At 41.8% G+C, this 24,456-nt stretch overlaps 1 protein-coding gene across 1 annotated transcript in view; it reads right to left on the reverse strand.

The window, feature by feature from the left end:
* Creb5 (cAMP responsive element binding protein 5) overlaps positions 1 to 24,456 on the reverse strand; it is a 312,012-nt gene that overhangs the window by 58,009 nt on the left and 229,547 nt on the right. The gene's annotated exons all lie outside the window — the stretch shown is intronic.

Genomic DNA, 24,456 nt, shown 5'->3' on the forward strand with positions numbered 1-24,456 from the left:
AAATAAGAGACACCAGAGAGCTACACATGCCTCGGTGCCACCCTGCCCACAGGGCCACACTCAGGTGGCTTGCTCTGCCTGTTCTTCCTTGTACCCAAGGAATGGTATCTTTTCATGGGCAGAAAGGAAAAGGCATTTTCTTATTTGTTTGGAAGAAGCTAGAAACTTACATTGGCTCTCTACACCCTGGCATGTGTCAATGTGTCATTTAATTTTGATGAGGTGATCAAACATATCCTTCTCAGTCTGAAACATTTTTTGTTTTAAATCTGTATTCAGCCAATTGAGAATTTCTGTGGGACTTCACAAGAAAGGCTGTGTTTAGCCCAGTCTGAAGCTGATGGAAACCTGAAATTTCATTACCTGATACATTCACCCCATTAAAGTGAGATTTCATATTTCACCTCATGACATGCAATTACCCACTTAAATGGGAAAATTTAAAATATACTTAATTTGATAATTATTATGTGATAATTAGTTTTAAAATGTATCATATAAACTATATGTTCTCTGGATTTGGTTACCGCAGTGTAAAAACATAAAAAAAAATGATGCATATGTTGTTGTTATATTTTTCCAATTAAAATGGATATAGAAACTACAAAGATTTAGTTCTCTTTCTTACATATTAAGTCTCGATGGTAAAGATCAGACATGATGAATATATTGTTAAGATTTGATAGAAAATGACCCCACAGCCTCATGTGTCTGACACTTGGTCCCCAGCTGGTGACCTTTTGGGAGGCTGTGGAACCTTTTCAGGTAGATCTGAGATCTACCTGAGGAAAGTTTCTGAGTGGTGGTTTATGACATTGGCACCCTGGGCCTGCTTCCTGCCCTAGATCTATTTCCAGATTCCTTTGGATGTGGAAAAGGCACCTGTCTCTCCTCCTGCTCCTCTGAAGCTAACCCACCATGCTTCTGCACCTTGACACACCGTATCCCCCCACCCCGCCCCCGATTGTGAGCCTAAACAATCCTCCCCTCCTTTAACTTGCTCCTTATCAGGCCCGGTGACAAAAAGTTAAGGAAAACACATGACCATTCTCCTTTGGAAAATGAGATCCACAAGTTTCCTTTCTGGAAATAATCTAATACCAAATAAAAAAAGCAACTCCCATCCACTAGAAAGCTCAAAACTAAAATTTTAGCAATATGTCATTAAAATATGCATACTGCAGTTCTGGTCATGGTACTTCATTTTAGCAACATATATTTGTTATAAACACATGGCATAAAACATGGTGAGTACAGACTCCAGGACATAAGTGATTTTGATTCCAGAAAACAATGTAGACACATACCCCTAGTTGGCAATGACTGCTGACAGTCTTGTTCTAGGAATGCGGTTATTGGCTATATAACATACAAATATGATACTATACTCGCATATCGAAAACGCTAAAGACAAGAGAAAAATATGTGTACCTGCTACTATGACAGTTTTTAAGAGATTCAGTAGTCCTCTGCCTTATTCAGAGCTTTCCGGTCTCAAGTGAGGTTCTGTTACACACGGCCAATCATCATGACATAAAAATATTAAATTGGAAAGTCAAGACATATGTAACTCTTAAGTCCCCGGTTGCTCTTCTAAGTGGTATGCTGGCTTCTTACACAGTCTACTCTGCATGAGAATCACTCCTTTATCCGGTATCTGCTCTCTCTAAATGCTACCCACGTGTTAGTCACTCTATAACCATCTTGGTCATAAGAGCAGTTACCTGAGCATATTGCTTTTGTACAGGAAAACTATTTTATTTACTAGTACTCTCAAAGAGGTGCTAGTAATTCTAATGTGTTTAAGAAAATTTAGAAAGTCCTGCATTTAAAATTAAATGAAAAAAAAAAAAAGCCAGGCATAGTAGTGTATGCCTTTAATTTCAATGCCTGGGAAGCGGAGGCAGGCAGATCTCTGAGTTCTGAGCCCAGCCTGGTCTATAGAGTAGTTCCAGGACAGCCAGGCCTGCAAAGAGAAACATTGTCTTGAAAACAAACAAACAAAAAGCAAAAAAATTAAATGAAAGATAAAACTGAAAAATAAAGAAAAAAATGTATAGTGATAGTGCTATAGTCTGTCGTAAAAATGAACCTTTTGTCTTTGAAGCTGTGAAAAGGAAGAAAGTAATCTACAATATTATGGCCACAGTATGTAATAAACAGTTAGTGTGAAAGATGCCTTAAGTTACCTATTCAATACCATCTGTGGTCAGACATCCACTGTAGGTCTTGGGCTGTAATCCTCCATGAATAAAGAAAGACTATTTTATATTATACCATTTACATAAGCTGATTCATTATTAACAGTTATATTTTCAGTCTAATGTTATATCTAGAAAGGATACAGTGTAACTTTTATATTGTGCATGTCATATTTAAAAAGACCTATTAGTTGCCAAGAATGATGTCATATTTTAGCTTTGGGCCAACTTCTTGCCCAATTAGATTCTCCTTCTGAGACATAAAATTATTTGCCTGTGTAAAAATCTGTCATTAAATACTTCCCCTCACACTGAGGTACTAGATGTCCTGGCAACCTAATAAACACAAAATAATCCTCAAGATCATCTTGAAAAAATCCTTAAGATGGTCTTGAAAAATCTGATGACTCCATCATTATGAGCACTGACATAGTAAGAGGTCTATGTAAGTGTGTATAAGATTGGCTAGCACTTAAAACAATAAAGACTGATTTAATGCCAGCATCCATAGTCTTCTGTTTCAATATAGGTGTGTGGAAGTTGGTTCCAATTGGACAGTATGCCTCTGCCTCACAACTCAGAGTGTCCAATATTTCTTATTCAAGAATAAATTCATCCAGGTTAGTTGTACTCAGCCCACTCCTGTCTTCTAACTGTTGCCACAGCAGGTGGGTGGATGGGTGCTCCAACAGCTGGGAGCCACTCAATGGGACTTGCAGCAGAGGAGGCAAGAGTGACTCAAGATTGAGAGGAAAGCCTTGTAAATCAGCCACTGAGACACCCGTCAGGGCGGTGTGCCCTTTCTCTTCTGTTGCAGTCATGAAGTCATGGGCCTGCCATGGGGCTAACATATTATTAAAATAAATCACTGGCCTGAAGACTTGCATTTAAATACCAATTAACTCATAAGTAAGTGGGAAGGCGCTGACTCGTCTCACCCAGAATGCTGTTTGGAGAAGTCGCTGAAATTACTATTCCCTGTTGAGATCTCTGCTTTCATAGGTGCTGGGATACCCACAGAGCACGATCCAGCCATGTAAGTAGAGGCCTTGTAAGTAGAAGGCCAGGATTCTACTTACAGAGCTCCCCACTGCTTCCACAAGACAAAGGTGAAGTGGGCACAAGATTATTTCAGTGGGACAGTGAACCTTCCATGACTTGAGATGCTCACTCAATTGTTCAATGGATTTATCAAATTCATAAATTTCATTCACCTACTTTTACTTTCTCTGTGCTCCACTGGCAACTCGTTGGAATGGAAAATGTGATGAGACCCCCCTCCCCTTTGTCACTAAGTCCTTTCCCAGGTAGAAATTCATGGAAACACAAAATTCACTGTCTGAAGGCCAACGTCTACAAACAGTTCTACATTCCTAGTCATGCTGTCACCTGTGTCCACATGAATGTGACAGTAACTTTTGGGACTACTTGGATAGAAGCGTCTTGACTCCGAATTGTATATTCAAGGTCAAGTTCTAGACTCTTACCTCATGGATGCTGAATCCTCACTTCTGAAGGATGAGGGTGCCTCAACAAAGTCTGCCTGGAACTTTTAACTGCCCTCCTTGAGCACTCTGGCATTTTCTTCTTAGCCCAGTTTCTTGTCAGAGATGCATACTCTATACTTTCACAGAGTGTTCACAGTCAGAATATAACCATTATGGTAAGGAAGAAGGTTTTCTACAGAGAGACATTCGTGCCCTCCTTTTGCCATCAGACTGTTGAAATGGCCATTTTCCAAGAGGCCAGAGTTTCTCCAGAAATCTCACACAAGAAATAGGAAAGGGCTAAATTCTGGTGCCAGTCAGAGAAGACACTTGTCTCCAGTAAGAGATGTCATACACTTCTGCCAACTTGTTGAAGGGATGAGAACCCAGACCATGATGGTTCAACAGGGCAGGGGCATACCTTAACCACCTGGTGCTTAGTAATCCAAATCTATTGTCTCTTCTTAAAATTAAACCTCATGTCAGAACCCCAATAATGGACTTGAGGGGTCACCAGTATTTTGTTTGTTTGTTTGTTTGTATTTTGGTTTTTGTTCTCCTTCCCAGTATTACCACAATGAACAAATCTTTCTCTGGTTTTCACTATTATTTAGCTTGTTTAGTTAGACTACTGGGGACAAGTACCTGAACCTAATTAGTTAGGGCTCCCAGAGCCCAGGGCTTTCACCCTAACAACTCCAATGACAAGAATGTGTTCTATCCCTAAGATGAACAGCTCTGCCTTTGGGCTAAGGGCTTTTACATCATTTTTTTCTTGTGATGTAAGAGTTATGATGGATTTCAAAGGCTTCCTGCACATTTAGTTGCTTGTATTACTCATGTAAAACTTGAGCTGCCCATCTTGCATGTCAAATGACTTACTTTTCACATTTGCATTTTGTAGATTTAGGCTTATACAACCTACCACGAAGACCCTGATCTTGCTAGTGAAAAAAGGAAAGAAAACACTACCTGTCTTCCCTGTCCTTAATCCTAGTGGCCTACAGGTATGTTATTAAAACTCACAACCTATTAAGTCATTATTTTTTTATCCTGCTTATCCAAAGCTATAAGGTAATGAACCATAATCTGAAATGGCCACAGGCCCGAGAAGAGTCTCTTCCTTGACATGTTCTAGTTCTCCTGGGGAACAAAGGCACCAGCAGGCATTGTGGCTCCAGAGAGGACTCATGGAACATCTTCCAGATGACTTTAGGTCTCCCCTGGATCTGCCTGAGAACACTGTTCTCATGAGAAAGGGGTGCTATTAGCAGAACAAAGGTCAGGAGATGCTGATAAACAAACGATGCTCTTCAGCATCTAATATCTGCCAAAAGCTTTGATCTTTGTGGTTTTTGTTCAAGTATCCCAGCATAGGCAGAACTGGACATAGATAGCATGGCAAGCTTAAACTACCCCAGGGTCTTACCTGCCAAGTTCCCTGCCCCCCAGAAGAAGAGCCCAGGAAATCCCATTGAGATTGGTATTCCTTGCCTGAGTGTCAGACTTCAGATGGTATTCAAGAACATACGCATCTTTCTATCCAGTTCTCAGAGAAGAAAGCTGAGTTCCTTCCCTGTTAGAGGTTATAGAGGGTGCTACAAAGCCCCTGGGTGCTGCTTCCTCAGTCTCTTAAAGAGTAATAGACTCCTTTCTCTTCAGGTAGTATCTACAAGTAGCTGTTTTGTTTCTCAGCCATTTCTCACGTCTAAAGTGCTTCCTTATTATACATTCCTTTTGGTTTTAGCCTTAATGAGGAGTGATTGATGCCTTTATTAGCTAGTAAGACAAGTGACTAACACTGCTGAGATGTAACATGAAGAATATGTTGTGTCACATAGCAAGTGGTGTGTGTATGTGTCTTTGTATCTGTGTGTCTGTATGTGAGTATTTGTGCCTCTTTTTTCTTTCAAACCACCTTCTTGTTCACATAAGATTACACACTGGAAGCCCTCACGTCCTTTGCTTTCTACAAAGCTAGGGAATTACAAAGCTTCAGACAAGAAAATCTTACTTCTAATATGAAAAATGGGATTGAAGGACAGAGTTTAGAGAGCAAGACAGAGGGTCATATTTGAACTTTTTGAGAAAACAAAGAACATGATTTGTTTTGATCTGAGAACTGTTTTCTCCACCAGAGCCGAAAGCTTCCTGCTCAGCCTTCCTGCCCTGGTATCCTAAGAAATGTCTATGAAGCAATAAAGTTTTCTCAGGGGGGTTTCATTACTGAAAGGACTCATTAGGAAAGACATTAAAATACAAATTACCTCATAAACTATTTAGCTCTGTCCCAGTGGGAGCTTGCTTATTAGGGCCTGAGCTTTGTACAAATAGACCTAATCAATTAAGCTTCATTAGAAACCGAAGGTTTCTCAAATAGAATGTGTAGGTCAGGGACCAGCTGCTGAAGAACTTGATTAGAAAGTTCCCGTTTTTCTGTAGATCCTCACCTTCTCCAAAGCTGAAAACATGCAAGTATACTTTCACTCTACTTCTGAGAACACCTGATTACTAGCTGTTTGGCAAAATCTAGCTAGGAGACATGGCTGTGACACAATAGCACCTTTTTTTCTTCTTCTTCTACAGAAGTGCCAGGAGGAGGCAGAAAGTTACTCAAGAGTATAAACCTGACAGAGACACACATTCTCAGAGTCTTCCAAATGTACCCACATGTGTCTGAGAGAGAGTACTATGAAAGTTAATGCTTGGGACCCCTCTCCTCTGCTTTCCAGACCCAGAAATGGACTGTTCTACAAGCTCTGTATAGATCAAAAAAAGAACTATCCATTGGAAAGACCAGCACAGCAAAGCTGGGCTTTACAGATTCTCACAAAACTTTCTCTGGAATTCAAGGCTTGATTTTACAAAGAGAAATTAGGGCTCAGAGGTTGCTGGCTACGTGTGTGTGTGTGTGTGTGTGTGTGTGTGTGTGTGTGTGTATGATGTGTCTATGTGATTATATTTATATGTCTATGATATATGCATGTGCACACAGAGCCACGGATGCTCATGGAACAGCCTGAGTTATCTTCCTCTATCACACTCAATCATACATTTTGAAACAGGCTCTCCCACTGAGCTTGTAACTCACTTGTTTTGCTAGATTGGCTGGCCCAAAAACCTACGGAATCCTCCTGTTTTGGCTCCCCAGCACTGGATAGCAAGCATGGACAACGAGACCAGCTTCCTATGCCAGTGATGAGGATACAGACACAGATGCTCCTGCTTGCATAAAAAGCACTTAAAAAACACAAACAAACCTATCTATCGAGTCTCCTCCCAACCCTCAGATGCTTTAGATGTAAAGATCTGCTTTTGGAAACTTCTGAGATTTCATGTTCTTTGTTTGCTTCTTGCTCCAATATATGTGCTGAACTCCTAATTCTCAATCCTCCAGAGTGAGATTTTGTTTATAGATAGGTCCTCCAAGGCCAAAATGAGGTCAGAAGAAGAAGAGTAAAAAGAATAAGGAGGAGGAGGAGAAGAATGAGAATGAGGAAGAAGAGGAGAAGGAAGAGGAGGAGAACAACAGGGGGAGGAGGAGGAGGCTACAGTCAGCACACAAAGGAAAGACTTTGTAAAGACGGGGGAAGATGGTCTTCTACAAACCAGGGAGAAAGGTCTACAATAGATCCTGTTCACCTTAGCTTCAAAGGAGCCAATCTTGTAGAATCTTTAACCTTGGACTTTCAGTCTCTAGAACCAATGACATCTGCCCTTTAAAAAGCCACACAGCTGGGGTGCTTTTCTCATAAGCAAACAAGGGGCAGCAGCTTCCTCTGTTTCCTGTTGTCTGTCTCCCTAGGCTCTACTGTGCACCCTGACCTGATCTTTCCTCTCATTGGACATTGCCCTCCACTCCACTCTCATATAGTAAAAAACACCAACAGAAAAGGCAACAGTACGTGATAGTGGCTGGGAAATTCGCAAGCACATCATGATATGGATATGGGAGTTGATGGGAAATGACTTATGCTCTCAGGGATTATAAATATGTCCTCCGGGTGTACAAAAATGTTAACTAGACCACACTGGCATTGCCAGAGTTGAGGAGAAGGTGAAGCATTACTCTTATTTGAACAGGACATAAGCACAGTGAACTGTTTCGATGAGCTCAGTCCTCTCAGCAGGTAGACTTAATCGTTCTGTAGACCGTAGCCATCACTCATCTCTCGGCTTTCTACACGGCAAAGAACCAATCAATTGTTCTGACGTTAGAAAGTGACAGTATGTCAATTGAATGTGAGAACAGCTCACTGTGGCTATTTTTAAGGTCTATGAAAGTGTCAGTTTCTTAAAGCGGTAGGAGATATGTGCTCTTGTTAGGATCGAATCCCAGGGACATTGATTTCTACTGTTTTATGATCATTACATCTACTTTGTAAATCAAGAAATGGTGCAGAGTTGCCATAATGGGGCTCACAATGATAAAAGAAGAAATAATTCAAGATATTCCTACTTTGAGAAGAATAGAGGTATCTTAATGTCGCGGACTGGGGTGCAGCTCAGTAAAGAAGCATGCTTGACTTGGAAGCCTGAGATCCAGGTCCAAGTCTCAGCACCCCAAACAAAAAAAATGAGGGAATAATACAGCTTATCTGATAAATAAATAATATAGCTTATCCTTCTTTGTGTCTAGGGTGGTTGCAGACAGCAAATTTTCTTCAAAGGAAAACCCTTTCCTTTCTGCTCCCTGAAGTCCAGGTGGCAGCCACCAGAGCCAATAATAAGTGTCGTCTTTGGGGATGTTGAAAGGGGACTGTGGTCCCACACCCCTCCACTCTTCTAACAACATGTAGGAATCTGTCTGATGCACTGTGGAATAAAGGGGCTTTTGTGGGCAGTCCTGGGAAAGTCGCTGTCTCGGACATGTCTTGTGAGGAAAAGTGTTTTTTGAGTTCTGAATGACTGACTTTAAAGCACACAGTGGGAACGCCACCCACATTTGTGAGAATTGGGAACTTCTTTAACTGGAACTGATTGTAGAGGATCTAAGGGAAGCTCTGAAAACTCACGTGAAAGGTGTTCAGTTCCTTAGCATTCTAAGGAGCGTAAGACCTTCTAATCAAACGGGAGCCAGTCCAGTTGCCAAGCATGTGAAAATCCTCAGCCGGCCAGGTAAGATGTTCCTCTGAACCCGTGAGGCCGAGAAGCTGAACACAGGAGCCAGAGGGCCTCCTTTCCTGCTGAGCTTCTTTTTCATGAGTACATTTACATTTGACTAAAATTTAGAAATCTAGGAAATGCGTATCAAATAACAATGGGTCATTAAAATAAAGTTTCCTTTTCTCCCAACATTTATGCCATCTCCCTTACTGCCCTTTTGTTTCCCAAAGGCTACATATATTGAAGAATTTTCTTCAATCTGAAGAGATTAAGAAGTAAATGTTAGTAATACCTTTTTAAAGGAGATTATTAGCGGAAGTATGGGAAACTGTTTTGCCACATGTTTTATTCATGATATTACATAGTTTCTAAAAACCCACTGTACACTGGACTCCATGTACACTGTATAGGTTGTTTACAAAAGTCTCTCTCATTCTTTTGAGTTCATCTTTCTTGGGATGACTTGAAACATTCCTTCAGAAGGCTTTCTGAGGCTGGTGATGTTCAAACAAGGACCATCATAACCCATGGAAGGCCTTGTGGCTGTGAGGGTACCCAAGATCTCAATGGTAGACATTCCCAGTAGAACTAAAATACCAGGGAGAAGGGAAGTGGCCATTGGCATAGTCTGCTAGTTAAAAACCTGCCTGTTACCTGCCAGGGGTGAATTTTAAGACATCTGACTTTTATAACCCAGAGGATAAATGGCACAGATTCATGGCTGCTTACTAACATTTTCGCTGCATCTGTCCAAGTTGTCTACCCTGTAATTCCAGAAATGTGAGCTAGATCACTGACCAGTTAGTAGGTGGATAGAAAAAAACCTGCCTTTTTAGTCCTTAAGTGCTTCTAGCCTACATATCAGCCGGTTATTTGCATAATCCGCAACACTCCCCCTACCCAAATCCTTTCTTCTGCCATCCAATGCAAACAAGATCTGGCTCTGGTTCCCTGAACTAATCCACACTAACACCATTTAGAAGGGAGGCTGTTCCTTGTAAGTTAGCAGAGCCGAATAAACTGCCTGCAGCACAAAGAAGTTTAGTGGAAAGACATTCATGAATATGCCAGTAGGAGAGGCTTGGCTTCTAGGGCGGCTGCACAACTTCAACACTACACCAACTTAGTAAAACTTCAAGGTTTTTAAAAGCAAGGTAAGGAATTTAATTCCGCCTCTCCTTCTGAATTTTAATAGATCTTCAAGACCCTGATCACGAACAACAGTTTCACCAAGAGCATAAACTGGCCTCAAATCTATAATCTCCTTCCATACACACACGTGTTTACACTTGAAGTAACAAACTCAAGTGAAGGGGCCGCCTTCTGAGAGAGAACGAGAGAGAGAGAGAGAGAAAGAGAGAGAGAGAGAGAGAGGAAGAGAGGGAGAGGGAGAGGGAGAGAGAGAGAGAGAGAGAGGAACAGTGCAGTAGCACACAGTTTATTTTCCCTGGTATTTGGGATTGAATTTAGGGTTTCCCACGTGCCAGGTGAGTTGTACAGAACTGAATTACATCCCTAGGTATGGTTTTGGTTTTGTTTTTTTTGTTTGGTTGGTTCACATTTGTTGTGAGTCAGTCTCTAAATTACTCAGGCTGGCTTTAAATTTGTTCTGTAGTCCAGATAGCTTTGAATTTAAGATCCTTTTGCTTCATCCTCTCAGGTAGCTGGGGTTACAAAACCTGGACTGAATTAAATTAAGAATAATTTTTCTATAAGGGTATGTTGGGTGTGTGCGTGCATCTCTGTGTGCGTGTTTTAAGGGGCTTAAACACAAAGGCTCTTACACATTATATGACTACAGCACTCTACCACTGAGCTACATTTCTACCCCTTGGAAACTCACTACCCCTGAGCTATGAAAGTCTTGTATTTCTCACATCTAATGCTGAGCACTCAAACCCTGCCGCAGGGGGAGACAGCCTGTGTACATGGATAAAAGAACTTGCTTTAATTAATTACTTGCTTTAATTAATTTGGCCATGAAGATTTGGGTCAGTGGTCTTTCTCCTCCCATCTTTGGGATTAACAACTGTATATTCTCCCTGGGAAATCAGCCTTTCCCACCCTTCATATTTGCTTATATTAGCAAGTACTGATGAATGACATTTCTCTGGTGATGGGCTATTCCTATCTGTGCTGTATTCTATGGCCACATTCTATGGCCTGTATTCCACTGGCCACAGGTAGTTATTTATACTTAAAATTTAGGCACTAAGATTTAGCACTGTATTTTAGATTGTAATTTATTTTAGTGAATTTATAATTTAAATAACCATATGCTGTTGGTAGCTACTGTACTATAGGGCACAGGGACTGGACATAGGTGTGAAATCTTCTGAAATAGTTACTGGGCAGTGTAAGATTCCGTCGCGGTTTGGACAGACAACACGAGGTCGACCCGGTTCCACAGAAAGGGGTTTATTTAGGGAGGTGGGGTGGGAGAGAGGAGCGGGAGAAGTGGCGGAGGAAGTGAAGAGAACAAGAAGAGAGAGATGTTGGGGCGGTCTCAACTATTTAAGTGGGTGATGACGTGAAACTTCCCAGGTGCAGGTGAGTGAGACAGGTGAATTCTGGGAGTGGTTGCCTCAGTAATGATGCAGAAGTTGCCTGGCGCCTGAATGTGACATCACTTTGAGTCCAGGGTTATACTAACAGGCAGTCTTTCCCTCTCCGTTCCCAGCTAAGGGAGATTCCACAGTTCTGCATCTGACTGTATCATCACAACATCATTCTTAGTCATCCATTTATGTACCTGATTCCTCTATGACAGTGTGAATTCCTAAAGGCTTCCGTTAGAAACACAATGTCTTTATTGTGTGTTTCTAGGACCAAGTGTAAAGTTGAACCTTAAAAACGCTCAGTAAAGATTTTTGGGGTACAGAATGAATGAGTGAACTGATTGCTCTGTAGAAAGCTAGAGACATTTCCTCACAACAAATCTGTAAACTGGTCTGTTGGAAAAAAATGGATGACAACATTTCTGGTGACTGTGCGACAAACCATCTTTGCCTAAGGAGGTGACACAGCCCTTTATCTTATCTTTCCTTATAAACTCATACTGAACTGGAATTTATGCTGAACTGGAACTTAGAACAACTTGGTTTTAGATAACTCTAATCATTAAGCCGTGGTTCTGTCCAGACTTGTTCCTCAAGAAAATTCCCAGGAGATAGAGTTTGCTACTGTGACTGAGTAAGGTGAGCATGCTTTTGCTATGATCCTATATTTTTAAATAGCTCACCCTGGTCTATAGGACAGCTAGACTCATTCATCAGACTGGAAAACAACCAAGTTTTTATACCCGATTATCATGGTTGTTCCAAAGGGCTTGATAGCCAAAATGCTTTCTTGATAGCATCCTAGAGATGCAGTTACCTGAGTTCAAGGGACTGGGGACCAATGTCTCTGCTGCTAGCAATTCATCTTAGCCTATTTTCAGAGATTAAGAACCAAAGAATGATCCTAATTGTTTTAGGAAGAAAACGCCCTAGTTGGAATGGGGGTACTCATGTCATGTTGAGTATACAGTAGCACCTCAGAGACAGGCATATCTCCAGTATCTGTAACACTTGCAGCAATTTCTACAGCCACAGTAAACGTCTGTTTTAAGCAATGGAATTTAACCTCTAGTAAATTCTATGTAATTCTATCCTTTGTATTCATTTTAACATTAAAATACTTAATGGCAAAGATATTTTTACATTTCTATGGTTAGGAATTATTCTTAATTTCTAGTCAGGCATATAAAAATTGCATGTTTGAAACTTGAAAGCACTCTGCTTTAAGGTGTTGTCTAAAGCAAGTCTTGAACAATTTGAACAGAATTAAGAGTTATCTTTATTTTACATATTTTAACTCTTCTGCAAATGCAAAGTAACAGTTGCATAAATCCCATGGGTTTCTATATCCATGTCTCCATATGGACCATAGTGACTAAGTGAACTTAGGACCTGAATCCTATGGCCAGTGTTATCACATCTCTATCAACCATTAAAAGTAACTCACAATCTCTTATAGGCCACACTTCTCTCTCAGAGTTTACACAAGCATGTTTTAAACACAAATTAAAATAGCAACAGAAAAGTATCCTTTGAAATTCTGATGGGAGAAAGGAAAAAAGAAACATGTAGAAACAAATTACTATGTGCCAAATGTATTACCCCATTTAATCTCCAAAATGACCAAATAAAGGGAAGTCCTGCTCTTAGTTATCCCCATGTTTTAGATGCAGAAGTGGAAAAAAAATGAAAAGTGAAATTGCTAAATCAGGCAGCGCTGATTTAGTGCTACCTCTTGATTCTCAGAAAAAAAAATAGCCTCATCTTATTCTTAACTGCAATGTAACCAACGCTTCCCATCCTGGTCTAGCCCAAAGACCAGTGCAAAAATGTTCCAAAGAGGTGGGAATAGTCCATCAGAGTCATAGCTGTGATGTGGTTCCCATCCCCACGTGCTGGCCTGGGTACAGGGAAACGATGTATGCACATGGGTTCAGAGAGTTACAGCAGACCAGGAAAATACCTCAGGACTGTCAGTGCCATGTGTCCTGACTGGCTGTCACTGCATGGTTGGTATGACACTAAGTGTGGCTAGGTCACTGTCACTAGCACTCTCCTGTGGCCTCTGCAATACAAATCCCCATGCTGTGTTTAGGTCATCAGAGCAAACTTTCAGCATTAAAGGGTCTTATCTGAGGCCCATATCTGAAGCCCACATCAATGGACTGCCACTTGTTGGCTGCCTAGCTTTGGGCGTTGTCCTATGTGCATTATTTCATATGCCTGTGCAAATGATATGGCTATGTCAGAGGATCGATAGGGTTAAATAGCACAATGCATGGAAATGTGTGGTTCAAGTGCTCCCCACGCAGTCTCTCACTGAGTCCTTATCACACAAAAGACATAGCAACAGGACCGACCGTCAACATTCAGTGCGTGTTTGATATGGTTGTCTATTAGTAACCCACAGGCATTCCTTACACAAATAGATATTTGGTGCCAGGTATATGCCAGGTGTTCAGCACTTTCCCTTCTGGGAGCCAGACAAGTAGGGAGGTTAGAGTCAGGTTAACAGAGGACTCACTCGACTTTAAAATAATTGACCTCACCCATGAGGCTTAAGTTACTCATGCTTCCTGTCTAATGTTTACGACTCAGAGTGGATTCAGCAACACTTAACCCTCCAGGAATGATGGTGAAGTTTAGCCAGTATAAACTCCCACGGTCACATGGCAACACGTGAAACGGCCATGGTTAGAGATTGGCTTGGGGTCGAAGCAGAAGCTGTTTAATCCTACCAGGTCATTGTGAATGGTGAGAACACTGAAGCTACTTAGGTAAATGTTTGAATGAAGAAAGGCTCGAAGAGATGAGCACAGGAGATGTGGTAGAGCCACTCGGAGGAAGCCACGAGCTTTGCAATAAACAGTCTGAGTAACTATAACAATCAGAACAAATAAGGAGAGAAGAAGAAGAAGAGGAGGAGGAGGAGGAGGAGGAGAAAGATGAAGAAGAAGAAGGAGGAGAAGAAGAAGAAGAAGGAGGAGGAGGAGGAGGAGGAGGAGGAGAAGGAGAAGGAGAAGGAGAAGAAGAAGAAGAAGAAGAAGAAGAAGAAGAAGAAGAAGAAGAAGAAGAAGAACCCAAACCACAACACATTGCTTCCAAGAAAAAGAGTGAGCTAAAACAAACAAGAAGTCTATTTAAAAAAAAAAGAAAAGAAAAAACCTACTAAAAGCACATTTTAGGTGTGTGCTTGGTCATACAGAACACAAATGTATTTAGGGAAGTAAGGCAGGGGAGAGGGTTAATTAACCAGAATCTGAAAAACACAATGACAAGACTTATTGTTCTATCATCACTCCTCAGAATGTCAGTGCTAAATCCAGGTAAGAAACATTACTTTTTCTACTAGGGAGGCTGAAGGGGGAGAACGACTTTAGTCCAAGATTTTGAGACCAGGCTAGGCAATATAGTAAGACCCTGTAACAAAGGAGAGAGGAGACGGGAAGGGGGCCTCGGAAGAGGAGAAAAAAAAGAGGATAGAAGAGAGGAAAGAAAATGTGTCTTAAAGCTGGAGAATAGAATCTTGGGGTGCATCTCAGTGTAGAGTATTTGCCCAACACAGCAAGGTCCTGAATTCAATCTCCAGCACTGTACTAGAGAGAGAGAGAGAGAGAGAGAGAGAGAGAGAGAGAGAGAGAGAGAGGACAAAGCATGCCAAGCACACAGTTTTTGAGAAGTGGACAAATGCAGAAAACGATGTCTAACATTAACCAAGATATATGAAGTGCAAATAAAAATTGATAAATATTTTGTTTCAAAAATAACAATGCTTAATTTTCCTCGAAGGCTATAAGATAGGAAGGAATGTGGCATGTTCTCCTGTATTTCAGGAAGGAATAAAACTTGGTACAAATTTCAAGAACTTTGACAAGCAGTTTTAGTATTTAAACCTTATATTCCTTCTGATCTATTAGTTGCAATCCTGGGAGTCTCTGCTAAGGAGACAGTCAAAGGGGGAATTATGTAGTTTCCGAGTAGCAGTTTGTTTTACTTTTGTGATCAAAGAACTATTTCTAGTAAAAAATCCAAATATTCTGAGATGAAAATAGCAGAAGAGTTCGTTTTTATATGATATCTATGGTATAAATCGTAGAAGTATTAAAATGTTTATGAAAGATACTTCATGATAAAAGAAAACACTCATAATATTAAAACCTTAAAGCACAGGCTATTAACTATGGAAGGTGATGCCAAGTTCACACAGAAAGGGAAAAAGACAAAAGAAAAATTTAATGTTAACATGTCTCTAAAATTTTACTATCATATATTAAATATAACTCAAGCTATCCTGGAATCTACAAACCTATGCGTTTTTTTGTTTTCCTTGAATTCTGTCTTAACGAGATTTCAATACTACAGTGTCAATGCTCTTGACATCAGGCCACCTCCCCTTCAGATGGTGTCTCATCATTGGCCTCTCTGGCAAGTATTGTCCTTGGCAGGGGTTCGAAGACCCCAGGAACTCACGTAGATATTTGGTAAGTTGTAGAAAAGACATGCCAAACATCTCCCTGTCACAGCCTTGTCTGGGACCTGAAAATTTACCATTCATGGGCTAAATAGTTAAATTAAAACCTTTCCTTCTACCTAAAGCTTAAAAAAATAAAATAAACAAGCAAACGAGGAGCCACCATCTTGAATGACATATTAGATCACAGGAATAACTTGAAGTTATTCATACTCCACCCTGCCCCCCCCCATTTTCTCAGTAGTATTTACCAGGAGCCCAACGTATGTAAGACTACAGCAAACTAGAGAGATGGAACAAAGTCAAATTGTCCTGTGCTCTAACGCATGTACAGGGTGACATGGGCAGGAAAGCTGACAATGTTCAGAGAGGGCTTCTTGGTGAGAAAAGGAGAAACAGAGGCCAAGCTGAGTCCATCCTCAGAGAAGGTAAGACTTCTACCCTCTTGGGCAGCTGAAAGACTTCTGGGAGGCAGCACACTTGAGCAGAGTCTGATAAGAAGGAGTTTACAGGGCTCCAGGGGACTGTAAGCAGAGAGGACAGAAGTAGACAGGCCAGGCAGCCAGATGGGTGGGGCACTGGGAAAGTGGGTGGAGAAGGGGCTGGGATGACCAAGAGCCAGACTGAAGCCTTGCATACTATGGGAGCGTGGTGCAGCCTGCTTCTCTGTAGTACCAACAGAAGGACGGTCCACGAAGCAGCAGTGCAAGGGAAACACAGTTACCTTGTGCTCCTCACTCCTCAGGCCCCGGATTATGATACAAGCTTGTTCCCTTACTTGCCTGTCTGAGGACACGAAGTCACAGTTGTGCAACCGCTTCAACATGGCTTCCATTCTAGTGACTACAGAGAGAATTTGGAAATGAACTCGGTTGACGTATGCCTCTGTGGGTGGGACTCAATGTCAAGAACCTTGTGATGCTTTGAGTTCATGTTAAGATGAGTATCACATAGTACATTCAGCTAGCCTTCCAAATGAATGGGATCAAAGAGAACTTTAAAAGGATACCAATGGAGGAAAACATACTCCTTTACTTTAGACATGACAATTAAGTCCCTTCTGCTTCATTAAGAAAACCATGCTTAAAATTAACACTGTAGCTCCGCTCACTCCTAAGTCTGAGTTTTCTCACACAATTCTTCTGCCTTTTGCCCATTTTTAAAAAAAAAAATCCTAAAGTACAAAGCAAACTTTTGTTATTAGCTGTGCTGGCCAAACTTTTGGAAAGTGTAAATTATATCCAATCCGAGAAAAGAAACCGAACTCTATCTCCGCAGAGCAGAATTTGCCTATAAGCAGATCTGCTTGACTTTCTTTTTTTTTTCTCTCCTTGGTTTCTGTGACACATCAGAGTTTGTTTGCACAGTGTTCCAAAGCAGACAAAGAAACACGTGTGTGCACACGTACTCAGATACACAGGGAAGACACGCCCAAAAGCTTTGACAGGGAATGTTCCCAACCAGACTGTGCGTTCCTTGTCCAGATGTGGTTGACTTCAGGCTCAGGAACATTAAACTAATACAAAAACAAGACCCAGCAATGCACGTGCTGGGCTCCGTGACAAGAGGCCATGAGCAATGGAGATTGTATTTCACCTATTGTCATGGTGACCAAACCAGGGTGGATCCTGGCAGAAAGAGAAAGAAATAAAACTGAGAAGACAATGAGTCCTAGGAGAATGTCTGAGTGCAGAGAGAGCCAGGATAGAGATGGATCTGACTGAGAGATTCTTTCTTTTTTTCTTATTTTGAGTACGAGTGTTTTGCTTGCATGTGTGTCTATGCACCATGTGCATGCCTAATGCCCATGAAAACCAGAAGAGAGCATCAGACTCTCTAGAATTAGTGTTACCAACAGTTGTGAGCCAACATGGCTACTGGGAATTGAACTTGGGTCCTCGGAAAGAGCAGCCAGTGCTCTTAACTACTGAACCATCATCTCTCCAGGCCTGAGATTTTTTTTCTAGAGACAGGGCCTCACTCCATAGTCTGGTCTGGCCTCAAATTTGTGGGTATACTCCTGTCTTGATTTTCTAGTGTTGGAACAGTGTGTGCCACCACGCCCAGCTGAGCTTAGCTCTTTTTCAACATCCTTGCATGCTTTGGTAGTCTCAGACCTTACCCAACACAATTCAGAAACTCCAAAGAGCCAAGCCAGATCCACAGGAGCCCCAAGAAGACGGTGATGAGACAAGGGGACATAAGTTATTATGGGCAAAATCCAGACTATTTGTACTAGATGTTAAGAGATAAAACTGTAGTATGGACTCCTAGCTGGCTTGTGAATTGGGATAATGTGACAGTCTCAGGTCTTCACAACGAAGTCCACCAGTGGCCGGAAAACTGGGCCCACATCTTTGCGTGCACGCGCGCACGCGCGCACACACACACACACACACACACACACACACACACACACACACACATGAGTTTCATTCAACTTGGAAATCAAGAATCCTGGTCAAGTCTTCCTCCCGTGACAGTTTATGACCTTAGACAAGTTATTGACTTGAACCTCCTACCTTTGTTTATCAAGTTTCCCTAAAATATTCCCAAGTCTTGTTGTGCTTTGTAATTTGTTGATAAACTCTAATTCTTGTTTTCAAAAGAAGTGTCCTTTTGGGTTTGGGAGTCTGATCCACAGGGAATAAAATGCTATAGGGAACGCATTCTGTCCCTGTGGAATTGTCAATGGCCTCAGACTCTAAGTATTTACATTTTATTTGACAAGTAACATGATACATCCCCCCAAAACACACACACTGTAAATGGGTACATTGAAGAAGCAGATGGCAGATCCTGCTCTCAACCAATAGAAAGGCGATCTCTACTCTCAGTCAGATGCTGTTTAGTTCTTTAACAGCAGTAGGTAGTAAGATCTAGCCCTGTCTTAGCTACACAGAGCTGTGGAGAAGCCTTTTCTCTGGGATTTAGAGAGGCCTGGACAGGTATAATAAGCTAAGCAGTTGCTGGGCCTGCACTGCTTCTGGGATTATACCACCCAGCTTTGTTATGCAGGCTTGCCATGGGAAAACAAGAGATGACATGGCATAGCAGGAAGAGGGAAACATCAAAGGAGACCTGAACCCAGGCCTGTGATTTTTCCTCAACAGTTACTGTAGTGTGCAGTTGGAATGGTATCTTAAGCTCTGTGTCTATAAAATGAGCATTTTCAGAGCTCCTGCGACGTTCCAGTGGCACCATACATTTGAAAACACGTTGCGGTTTGTAAAGGGTTCAAAGCTGGGGTTCATGTGCCAGCACTGTGTCTATCAGCTGCTTGTGCTTTCAAAACGTCTCAGATTCTCTCTCACCAGGCTGACAAAGGGTTAACTGAGAAGACATTACAGCATGCTTCCCATCTTTCCTGCCACATACAAAACAACTGCTTAATTAACGCTGACAATTACTATTTTCTACCACAGGACTCTAAGGGGGCAAATTGCCTATAAAATGAGACACATTGAATGTATTAGCGAAAACATTCTCATGGAATCTTACATAATTCCTATTAGTCTGCTCCTTGGGCAGTGGTTTTCAGAAGAGGATTCTGAAAAAAAAATATATGGTCACTAAGTCCAGTCCATCATCGTGTTTTGATTACTAGCTGCAGGGACACATGGCCGCTAGCATGACTCAAAAGTTAATGAGAGCTTCCTTAGAGTCAACAGCACTTCCTGCCCCGCCGGGAAGCTTCAGTGCAGCAGACAGGGAGTCATTCATGGCCTTCCATGCCTGTACTTTTAGGAAATGGAGCTGGGGCTGACTGAAGCCAACAGGCCTACATTGCTGAGGGGTGCCAGGGAGATGCTACCAGGAGGTTGCTTTTCCATGAGTACAAACTCTCCAGGCAGCTCCATGGGGAGTTGGGTTTGCCTGTGATTTATCTGTTGGACAGTGGGTGGCCACGGGGCACCACAGGGCAAACAGTCACCCCACTTGATAATTAGGGAGGAGAAAGGCAAACACAAACACACCCAGGTTGACATTCAAAACAAAGTGAGTGTTTAACCAAGGCTCACTCACTATACCACCCTAATTCTCTGTCTGAGGCCTGTGAGGAGGAAGCCATTAGCCAATGGTAGTGCTGCTGCTTCGGTTGCTTTCTCAATGGTGCTGGGAAACAAAAACACAAGCCAGGTTCAAAACTGAAGGCTCAAAAATGGAGCCCAGCTGTGTGCTTTATCAAAGACTTGATTTCCCTAAGTCTCTCTAGAGCTGTAGCCCCCTTGCTCCAGTAAAGGGCTTGTCTTAGTGCCCCAATCCCCTTCAGGTCTCTCCTCTCCAGTCTTTTATTTCTGTGTTCATTCCCACAGGCACATATTTAAGTAGTTATTCAATTAACAGCTATCACCCCTATAGATGAACTATTGACCATCAATGAGTGAAATCCAGCCTGACCAGTCAGTGCATTATAATGGAAGAAACATCACTGGGTGTAAATTGCCTTCAATTCGTAGGAGAAGAATAGCATTATTCAAAACTCTGTTTTCTAATGTGTGTGTGTGTGTGTGTGTGTGTGTGTGTGTGTGTGTGTGTATCTTTCCTCTCAAGAAAAAAGCATAATGGGCACTGTTGAGATATCTTTCCAAAAAAATTAAATTTGGCTGGCTATTCCTTACAAGTGCATCACTTAGCTTAGAATTTCTGTGGTTTTATTCTCTCCTTCTCAGCCCCATCCTTCTTCTCTACCTGCCCCATTTCACACATCTCCTTAGTAGCACTGGTTTCTTGCATAGTTTAAACTGTACTTTAGGCAGCTGAGTTACATCCTGCTTTCATTCACGGGCCTTATACAGTTCGAGGGGCCTTCATAGTTCAGGGATTCTTTATGAGGAGCTTCCCGGTCAATCAAGTGAGGGAGATGTGTGTGTAGGTTGCAGAAAGTGGCAACAAAATGTGTTGGGTGAAGAGGCAGCAGAGTTGGATCCATGAGGGAGTCCACCAAGCTCTTGAAAAATGGAGGGGGAAACACTCCAAATCTATCGTGTTGATTCAGAAGTTCAAACTAACCATGCCCCCAACATCTACGTACAAATGTACATTAAAGTAATTGACTTTAGTCTGATAGCTACTGACATCTGGTAGCTCTGTCATATTTGTATCCTAAAGTTCAATGTTGTAATCAAAGCTTTGCCATTGGGCTGTGGTATTTGGATGGTACACATGAAGCCCTGGGTTCAAATCCAACCGTGGCATAAGGCAAGCAGGACGGTGCACATCTATAATCCCAGCATTCAGATAGATGGAGACAGGATGTTTCAAAATTCAAGGTTATCTACCTACGGTACCTAGGAAGTCTGAGGCCAGCTAGGCTATATGAGACTCTACATCAAACAGACCAAAACAAAAAAATATCTTTGTCATTAGAACTGTCACTAGCAAGAATGAGTTTTTACTAAATAATACATCGTTAAGCCAGTTTTTAAACCTCTTTTCCCACACTATCAAGTAAGGGCAATGTGTTCTGTCATGTGTTTTCTGGGGACAGAGTCAGACACAGCCATACACAACTCTTTTCCTAGGAGCAATATTCTCCAGCCTTCACTAACCCTGTTTGAACTGAAGGTAATACTGAGAGATCAAGCAGAGCCTTTGAGAGCATCTGGCCCTGTGCCGTTGTTCGTTTTAACCAGCTTCTACACTGTGGTAGTCACCTAGTCTATGGTAAGATTCAAGACAGGGATATAGATAAGTTCTCACAGCTCATTCAGCATCCAGACTTACTGCACATTCCTTGACAACACAATCCCACCCAAAGCTAGATAGAATTTGTCTAAGTCCCACAAAAAGAAATCTAATCTCACACGCTTGGGAAGTTGAGTCAAGGGAATCAAAAGTTTGAAGCCAGCCTGGGCTACCTAGTGAGTTCAAGTGAGGTTGAGTAACTTCATAAGATCTTTTCTCAAAATAAAAATAAAAGAAGACCTGGAGAGGTAGTTGATAGGACCACTCTAAGAAAGGAAAGAAAAGAAAAGAAGAAAAAGACAGAGGGGAAGGAAAGGAGCCATCTGTCCTGACTGAGAACCTCACACCCACATACTCTCCCTCAGTTCTGTGCTGCAGACTAGAATGATGCCTGTCCCATGATGCCTTGCATTTACCTTTCCTTCTCTGTCTCCTTCCTCCACTTTCCCCTTTTCTCTCTATCATCATACGCATCCCAATCCCCCCACCACTCCTTTCCCATTCTCCCTTTAATGTTACCCACCTAGTACTTGCATCTTTGCAGACTCCACTTCCAACTAAGACACCCAGAACCCAAGAATCCGTGGATAGGTCTTGTAATTTAGGATAACTAGAGAGATGTAAAGGTTCCAGCGACTTCAGTTCATTCACGATCCCCAAATGAAAGACTATATGTATGTATGCACTTGGAAAACTGTGACAGCAGCTCGCCACCAGCTTCAGAACCTATACAACTTTTAACCGGCGCTACTATGAAGGTAGGTACAATCAATCAAATATAAGCACATGTGATTTTTAATTAAACTGCCCCAAATTAGTACAATTCTGAGTTTGGTAAGAACCCCCGGTTTTGTTTGTTTGTTTGTTTGTTTTTTGTTTGTTTGTTTGTCTGTTTTTTGTCAGCAGAGAATAGATGATGTCCAGCAAGGGAAACAGATATCTCCAACGGGCAGTTCCTGGTCAGTAAGCCTCTAGCAAACTTGTATATTGAAGTAAGCCCTGTCTCAGGTTCAGGATGATGACTTTTGTCAGGAGCCAATGGGGAATCTGAAATGCAGCCTCTGACACCATATCCTCAGGAGTGTCAGGCTGCAGTGGTGAGGTGAGGCCGGCTCCCCCTCAGTAGCTGTTTGTTAGTGTGTTCTGAGAACACACCCTGCCGAGGACATTCATCACAAAAGCCCCTGTGTGACCTTAGGAAAAGTCCTTGAAAACAGTGAAACAAGAGTCTCCATTGAAATCTGGAATCCATTCTGGTCTCGCACAGGAAGAAAATTAGGCGTAGAACAACAAAGCCTGTAGTTCAGAGAAACCTGGGGAGGCTCTGGCTGACATTAAAATCATGGAAGACTTTTTCCCCCTTGAATGCTTGGTATTCCATCAAATCTTTTCATCTGTGCAGCCCAAAAGCTGCTAAAGATGGCAATAACGGAGCTGGCAAAACACACAGAACAAGAGTAGAAATGCTGACCGCCGTGATCAAGTCCACCTGACACTTTTCCAAGCTGCTACGTGAAAGCTATTCTTTCAAACACTAGCAGCCAACACTGCTGTTTTCCCCTCTGGAATAATGTCTTGGTCACTGCAGGGACAGCCGAGGCAACAGCTGGGAGCAAAGAGAGAAGCCTGCTTCCCAGGCACAGATTCTGAGATCAAGTTCATGAGTCCAGACATCACCAGCCTGGAAATATTTATTCACTTAGAACATGAATCAGCAGAGGGGTGCTTACTCCGTGCATTTTAACTCAGCAAACATTTGTGGGGTAACACTATTTTTATAAAGACAGACCAGTTCCCTTTTGTTCCCAGCTGACATTACTCAGAGCTAATTTGCCATATCATGTGATTCAGTTCATGCGTGTAAATAATTATAAGCCTGTACCACCTGTGGAAGCATTTGCCTTCTTTGGCAGCAAGAAGAGAGGTGGCATTTTCTTTTCCTTTTTTCTGTCTCTTTTTTTTTTCTTGTTATTTTTTTAGTTAGATTGTTATTTTAGGACGCAGTAATAATCAATTGTCAGGGATACATGGTTTGAAATCATATTTTTTACATTCCATCTCTAGTTTGTCTGAAAAAAGGACACAGATTCCATAGCAAGGAAGAAGACTGAGGATTCTTTAGCTGGGAACAGGAGGTGACAGAGCCGACCTCGACACATTTACTCATACACGTACAAATGGTTTAATTTTGTTTCTTCTTAGGCACCTTTATAGTTCATTTTTATTTTCCTTCAAAAAAGGGGGAGATGTAAATGGCGTTACTGTGGTCTCCAAAACAGATGCCAATTTGAACTTTATTTTGCCAGCAAGTATTTGGTTTGGCTCTGTGGCAGTTGAGTTGAAAAAATATTTGCCAATTCCAAAAAGACTTAGCAAGCTTTGCTGTGGACGCTGTGCCATCTGGCACATCACAGGGCCTGTGGCAGAGCAAAGAGAGCCCTCTCAACCATAGTTTTCATTTGCCCAGGGTTGCTAGCACTAGGGGTTCAGTTGATTCCTGGGATCAAGAAATTACAGGTCAAATAAGTGAGGTTCCCAAAAGTAGTGACAGAGCAGGCTGTGTGTAGGGGGAAGTGGGGTGTACCAGGACAGATTCCATGCCCATGTAGCATGATGGATAACTTTGAGAATGGTTTACAGCATCCTCACAACGCTTGTCACACATAGTCCAGGCTGCCCATCAGCGTCTCAGATGCATGCCCACGACTAGAAAGCACTACTCTTATCTGATACAAACAAATAAGAAAGGAAAAGAAATGTACTGTGCTTCCAGTCACCTGTGTGAACTATGGTGCTGGAATGTAACTATATTAGAAATGAATACGGTACTTCCTGTAACTCCGTTAAATAGTCTCAGAAAATCCACTTTATCTTGGTAAGACAGGCGAGAACCTGCTTTATTAACAGGTTAATATAGACACATGGTAGAGTATAGACACATAGAC

This window comes from Grammomys surdaster, unplaced genomic scaffold (assembly GCF_004785775.1).
Source record: "Grammomys surdaster isolate TR1022 unplaced genomic scaffold, NIH_TR_1.0 126197, whole genome shotgun sequence".
NCBI lineage: Eukaryota > Metazoa > Chordata > Mammalia > Rodentia > Muridae > Grammomys > Grammomys surdaster.